This window comes from Rattus norvegicus, chromosome 19, assembly GCF_021556685.1.
Source record: "Rattus norvegicus strain SHRSP/BbbUtx chromosome 19, alternate assembly SHRSP_T2T, whole genome shotgun sequence".
Taxonomy (NCBI): Eukaryota; Metazoa; Chordata; class Mammalia; order Rodentia; family Muridae; genus Rattus; species Rattus norvegicus.
Genome location: NC_141552.1, coordinates 33,920,543 through 33,927,821, shown reverse-complemented (window position 1 = coordinate 33,927,821; position 7,279 = coordinate 33,920,543). Strand labels below are relative to the sequence as shown.

At 50.8% G+C, this 7,279-nt stretch overlaps 1 long non-coding RNA gene across 2 annotated transcripts; it reads right to left on the bottom strand.

Moving 5' to 3' along the window:
• Window positions 1-202: 202 nt before the first annotated feature.
• On the bottom strand, window positions 203-6,322 carry LOC134483301 (uncharacterized). 2 transcript variants are annotated; one of them, XR_015643570.1, is made up of 3 exons: window positions 6,175-6,322; window positions 3,142-5,192; window positions 203-763 (listed from the first exon to the last, which is right to left on the bottom strand). It is a non-coding gene; the product is annotated as an uncharacterized LOC134483301 (long non-coding RNA). The 2 variants fall into 2 exon arrangements; XR_015643571.1 differs by having other exon boundaries at window positions 6,186-6,285.
• Window positions 6,323-7,279: the final 957 nt, after the last annotated feature.

Here is a 7,279-nt window from a genome sequence, read left to right as displayed (position 1 = left end):
CAAGAGTGCCCAAAATAATGGAAGAAACAATCCCCACCCCCAATGCCTGTCCCTCTTCATGAGAAGCAAAGCAAGACCTTGTTTGCTGTTACAGCACAGAGACCCATGTATTGGAACATAAAGTCTTGAAATGTCTTCACTAGTTCTTAAGTGTTTCTAGCACAGACCAGTCATGAGGCAATCCTCAGAGGCTCAGGGACTGTTTTAGTTAGGGTTTTATTGTGGTGAACAGACACCATGACCAAGGCAACTCTTATAAGGACAACATTCAATTGAAGCTGGCTTACAGGTTCAGGTTCAGTCCATTATCATCGAAGCAGGAACATGGCAGCTTCCGGGCAGGTTTGGTGCAGGAGAAGCTGAGAGTTCAATATCTTGTTCCACAGGCAAACAGCAGAAGACTGTTCCCACACTGTTAGGAGGAACATCTCATTGCCCACCCACACAGGGACACACTTCCTCCAACAAGGTCACACCCACTCCAACAAGACCACAGGTCCTAATAGTGCCACTCCCCGGGCCAAGCATATTCAAACCATCACAGGGGAAAAGGCTGCTTTCCGAGCGACTTGATACTTGTTGCTTCTTGGTGCCTCTGGTCCTTCTTGGTCCTCAGTCAAATGCAGGAATATGGGTGGCCACATTTGCATACTAAATGCCTCTGATATTATCTTGTCAAGTGCTCACACCTATGGAGAGCTTTCCAGATGGGGAAACTGAGGCATACAGACAGCCAAGCATCTCGCTGTAATCACCTGGAGGGCTGAAAGACCAGAGAAGGGAATATTTGTATCCTAGGGAAGACGCAGAGATGTGCCTCCCACTTCCTTCCCCGACCTGCGAACCCAGTTTCCCTGGTGGCTGCTCAATCTGGCAATTGTCACTCGTTCGCCTGCTTCTTGACCAGCATCCAAGGTTTGAACCACATTCTCTTACCATTCTCCAGAGGACGCAAAGTGGTCACCCTTGGAATGCTTTTCTTAGGCACACACAGGGTTTGCTTCTGGTTTTGACTGTGAGTGTGTGTGTGTGTGTGTGTGTGTGTGTGTGTGTGTGTGTGTGTTTAATTAGACTCTAGCATAAGTAGTACTAAAAATTCAGACATTTCCCATGAAATTCTGCATTTCTTCCTCTCTGCTTGACTGTCTGCAACTTGAGTTTGTATTCCTATGGGGCAAAAGGGCACTGGGGCTGCCATGCAGGAGGCATGGTTGCCCTCCCCTGAGCCTACTTGCCTCCCCAGTCTGCAGCCTGCTCCAGTCTGCCTCAGGATGGGGTCTCTGGCTGTAAATAAACACCATAAAGCACCATCTACAGGAGGATGGCTTCAGAGGGAGATCAGTCTGTCCTCTCATTGGCTGATCTAAGCGAGGTGACAGGGTAGTGACAGAGTATGCTAGCTAGTTTTATGTCAACTTGACACAAGCTAGCTAGTCAAGCTTGTCATCAAAGAGGAGGGAGCCTCTGCTAAGAACACGATTCCATAAGACTGGTATGTAGGCAAGCCTGTATGTATTTTCTTCATTAGTGATTGATAAGGGAAGCCCAGATAACTGTGGGTAGGGCCACCCTGGGCTGATGGTCCTGGGTTCTATAAGAAAGTAAGATGAGCAAGCCATGGAAAGCAAGCCAGTAAGCAGCTCCCCTCTGTGGCTTCTGCAGCAGCTCCTACTTCCAGGATTCTGCCCTGTTGAGTTCCTGTCCTGACTTCCTTCGATGGACTATGATGTGGAAGTATGAGGTGAATAAATTCTTTCTTCCCAACTTGCTTTCGGTCATAGCGAAAAGCAAGTACAGCAATAGCAACCTTATCCAAAACACTGAATAAATGCAATCTTTCTTTGGGGCTTCTTAGTCCACTGCAGTAACACTAACACTAAGAAATGCTCCCTTCTGAGTATTTACCTCTTCAGCAAGCATTTGACCTGGCACTGATCTAGGTACTAGACATACAGCAGAGATAAAAGACCTCACTGCACCCTCTTGGAACTGCCTCTCTCAAAATCTCACAGAAGGATGTTGGGGTGGCGGGTGCTTGAAGGGAGGGTGTGTGTGTGGGGGCGTGTTTTCCTTCAGACCTGAGACTGGCAGTGTCACAGCTAATACAATTCTACAAAGCGAAGTGGAAACAACACAGTTCTAACAGGATGGGCTCTTGGCCTCTCAGCCTCAGGCTTGAGGTGGACCATGAGGCAGGGGTCACCTACCCAAGAGGCAGCCTGCAGGGCCTCCTGGGGAGTGGCATCTGGTAGCCACCTTCATCTTCCCAGTGATCTTCACGACGCTGGCGGGCCTCACAGACTGCCGCGTACCATTTTGCCTTAGCATTTCTTTTCAGGGTCACCAAAGGTGATTTGACTGGGCCTGGCAAGGCCTTCGCAAGGACTCCTCTGTGTTATTTGACTGGATGGGACTCGGCCTGGGCTTGGCGTTAAAACTAGGAGCGGCCACGGCAGGTGTAAATTATGCATAGCTATTTCTAGAAGCTTCTCAGATTTCTCAAGAGAGAGAAATTAATTTGCCTGTTTGGGCAAATAACACCAATTTTTTCCCCCTGCTTAAGGTCATTTTGTTAAAATAAAATTGATTAACGTTCTCTTTAAAGTTTAAGTAGAAACTGCTCAAACATATTTTTATGCACAGAAGCACGGCTTGTGCCCTTCAGTAATTAATAACTCCACAAATAAGTTCACACAGCGTAGCCCACGCTCAGCCGCTAGCAGCAGCGGACGCGGATGGGCGGGGCCATTTGGTGGGCGGTGCCGCCCAGACGGGACAAATCCGGAGTCCGGGAACTGAGGGCAGGCCTTGGGGGCGGAGCTAGTTCAGCAGGGTGCTCCGGGCCGCGAGGTGCCGGGGTCTCCGGGTCAGTGTACAGGCTACATGTGATTAAAGGAGATCCTCGCGGTGCTAGGCTCGGTGCCCGGGCCTGAGTGAGCCCGACGTCATCCTGCCCTTGTTCAGAACTACAACTCCGCGAGCTCAACTGAGTATACTGTTTGCTGTGGACGCACCGCCTGACTTGAGGGTGCACAGCTAATGAGTGACAGAATTGTTCGAACCCAAGTCGATGGATTTCTGCAGCAGTTTGGACTCTGAGCGGTTTTTCAGCCCGCTTCTCTCGTCCTATCCTTCACTCACCTTCACGCTCACTTTCTGGATGAGGTAAATTAAGACCTGCTGCGTAGTGTGCGCTGGCACTGGCGACACCAGCTTCCAGGCTCTTCAATCTTGTAGTTTGTCTCGGCCTCTCTTCTAGGCGACAGACAGACAGACGCACGCATGCGCGCGCTCACACAATTCCCTGAAGGTCGTTTGTGGTGGAATGGGGCCATGTATGTGTCTCTCTGTGTGGATGGACGCCAGAACGAAGGAGTACAGAGACTTCCCAATCACAAGAGTACTGATTTGTCATTGGGATCCTCCTGTCCCCTGCCTGGGTTAGTGACTACATTTAAAGTGCTGGCTGCTCTTTGAGCCACACTTCTAAACGTCTCTGAAGAAAGGCCCATGGGGATTGATTCAGGATGGCCATAGAGCATGATTGAGCAGTAAATCTTTATAGTAGAAGCCACTGAGAATGGGACTTTTCTGTTCCATGCCATAATCTAGCCTGTCCTGACTGATACAGGTTCCAATCGACAGACAGGTATTAAATGTGTACACACTCAGTGATAGGCTGACCTGCAGGCATTATCAGAACCAACTTATCAGGTCTTTGGAACCAACTGCAGGGGTCCAGAGTTGGGGCTAATTATATAACGTATTGGGATATTTGCTTTCCCCTTGAAACGCTGCTCCTCAAGTGAGCCTTTCAGTGACCACATCCAGGAATGAGGTGATGGCAGGCTCACGGTAAAAGCAAAAGCTCTACTCTGATCCAGAAAGGAATGCAATCCCACCACAGCACAGAGGGAGAAAAGCTGGAGGGAGCAGGGAGAAGACAGCAAATCTGTGTAGCTCGCTGGAGAAGAGAGAGACCCAGCTAGAGAGATGTATGTGACCTTCACTGGTTGCCAGCAGTCAGGAGTCTCTCCTGTTTCTAGCATCTGCAGGGGTTGTAACTCACGATCCTTCTCTTCTGGCAAGCCTTAGAGGACCAAAATCAAGTGTAAATGGTAGAATAGTGACCCTGTGCTTGTTGCTTCAACCGTCAACAAGCTTTTGTGAGGCAAATTATTTTACAGTGTCTCTTGTTCAATCTATGCCACTAAGCATAGCATACGATGGGGGAAGAACCAGAAACCGAGTGGTTGGTGCTATATTCCAGTTCCCTTGCTTAAGCGTTCAAGGCAGCACCCAGATCTCCAGCTGCTGAGTCTACATTCCAAGTCTTAGAAAGGAAATCATTTCATGGGGGCTGGATTACACTTTCTGAGGGTCAGTCCACTATCACCATCACCATGGTGGGAAGCATGGCACCGAGCCAGACAAGGTGCTGGGGGAGTCAACAGTTGTACATCTTCCCTGAAGGGGACAGCAGTGGACTGTCATACCCTGAAGATCTCAAAGCCACAGTGACACATTTCCTCCAACAGGGCCACACCTCTTACTAGTGCCCCTCATTTTCTTCTCCTTCAAGACATATGTCTATAATTTTCATAGCCTTTGGTGATATTATATTGATAGACTATGGACACACCTAACTTCTAGAAATTAGATATGTAATCTATACCTGTACTTCTCTGAGGCAGAGAGCTTGGAACCAATTCCTTTATTAAGGGGAAACTAGCAGTCTTTCTATGTCACCTGATTATCATCATTATTACATTGGAATAAAATATTGATAGGAGTCAGACATCTAAGGCAGAGGGCAGGACACTAAGGTACAGTTGCAGTCCTATCCAGTGTGTCACCTTGCACAGATTCAGAACTTCTCTGTACTGCTACTAGACCGTCTGAAGCAGAGAGGAGGTGACAGAGATCTCTGAGGCAGCCCCTAGCTTGCTACTCCAGATCAGTGCTCTGCACAGACTGAGCCCTCTTCTTCCTCTGTGTGACTTCTAGGGTTCCCTTTATTCTCCAGGTCTCCATTCAGGTCCCTTCCTTGGCAAGGCCTCTTTGACAGCATCAAACACAAGGGTCTCCACCTATCTCTCACAGCTTCTGCCTTTCTCCATCAGGCCACAGGCGATTGTGAATTGCTGGGCGTCTGGTGGCTTGCTTCTTTGGAGGGCATTCTCAGAGGGTAGCTACAGGAGGAAAAGGGACACGTGTATCTACCTCCTCATCTGTGGTCCCTCTCCTGGGTGGTACCTGGGACACAGGAACAGTCAGACAACAGCAGGCAGATGGATGGGTGAAAGGGAAACTAGGTCAAAGTTTGAGTGCCCATCACCCCACCCCCAAAGAACTCACCCACAAGGAAGAAATTCAGACAGGAACCCCACGTAATCACACCAGGAGTCAGAAGGACAACTCTGGTTGGGGAAGGGGACACACTAGAGACTTTTCTAGAGTAGTTTCTTCAGTGACCAAAACTTTTACCCTCCTGCTTCCAGAAGCTTTGAGAGGATATTGAAAATAGGGACATAGGTCCCAGGATTCCTGGGCCAACCCTGGGCAGAATCCCTCTGCCTGGACTGAATCTGGATGGTCTACACTTCTAGATGCACCTATCCTGAAACTAGGTCTTTAGCCATGCTTCCCCCAAATCCAAATGCAAAGCTGCGGCTGCACCTCCGGGCTAAAGGTGACCTGGAGAGAAGACCCGGCCTCACTTTGCTCACAGCCGAGCCACAGGCACCATCACACGCATGCCGGGGCTGCTTGGGGAACCGACTCACTCAGCTCTAAGTCACTGATTTATAGCCTTGCCCCACTCCCCACCCCAACGCCGCTTGACAGCAGTGAAGGCAAGTCCCAGCCCCCATCCCGCAGGAAGTGGAGAGGGGCGCTCAGCTGCCGCGTTGGGGGCACAGCCAGCGGAGAACAATGGGGCTGGGCGAGGGGAGTCGGCAGGGTTCCCTGGCAGCCTTGTCACCGCCATAAACCTCATTACCTCGCCGTCCCCCAGGCCGCCTCTCTCCTTACCCAAGGCAGCAGCCGGCTTCGCCGCTGATTCCCACTCGGCGTGAAAAGCTCTTAAACCCCCCGCTGTATTTTTAATGGGGGCAGTGACTAATTTAGCCCTACGCCACCAACCGTCAAATCACATCTTCTGTTGGTACTTACTGAGGGCTCACCTGGGCTGCATGGGGCTCGGATAAATCCGGAGCTGTAGAGCGCCCGAGGGAACGAGGTGCTAAGCCCGGGGACCTGACCGGAAGGCTCCCCGCACTGCCTGCAGGCGGCCAGTGCATCCTGGCCCGACCGAGCCAGACCGAGCCACTTTAGGAAGCTTTGCGACGACCCAAATTTGAGATCTCTGAAACGGCCAACCCCCACAGGGACTAAATATTGCGATTTCCCACCTTGAGCCCACCTGAGTTTTAAAGCGACATTCTCATTCTATGGATAGGGGCAGGTCCCCGAGTGAATTTGTAGACCAAAGTTCGCTTTGCAACAAGAAGACCGCTACCCCCTAATCCTTGTAGAAAGAAGGAGGAAGGGCCTCCTACAGGTCACCGGAAACCCCTGGCTAGGAACCCCCTAGAAGATGAGAAGCCTAATTGCTCCAAATTCCGCTGACTCGCTATCACGTTATAATTAGGTGCAATCTGTCTGCTTCATTTCCGCTGTCCTTGCCCCGGGTGAAACATGAGCCAGAAAGGGTTCCCTGCGCAGGGTCCAGCCTCGAATAGGCAAGTCAGACCAGCTCGGCGATCTGTGATAATAAAGTGGTGTGAGATAGCTGTGGGGAGGCAGCCCAAGAAGACTGCAGGAGTTCCGGGGTGAGCCCTGAGGCAGCGGCAGGGCCCGGGTCATTAGGCCAGAGGTTCGCACCGCCTTCTTGGGGCTTTGCACGCGGCCTTTGAGCCCTGTCCTTTAGAATTTTCCAACGAGAGCACCTGCTTGTCCTGACCCGGGTCACAGGTCTCGGCTGGAAACCTATTTCCACTTAATTCAGCTCTGGAGCCAACCAGCCCCGGACCTCACACAGCCGGGTAGCTGCTGCCCTCTCCCCTCACATTCTATGCCTTGGCCCAAAGTAGAGCTCAGGTGCTTTCTGCTGTCCAGGCTCCTGGAGGGGCCAGCCTATCCTCCTCCATCCCAGTAAAGAGGCAGTAAGGGAACAGCATGGATGTTCCCCAGTGGGCCCTGAGCCTCAGTTTCCCGATCCAGAAAGGAAAAGAGCAGAGTACTTGATCTTTGTGGATTCTTCTCTAATTTCAATGGC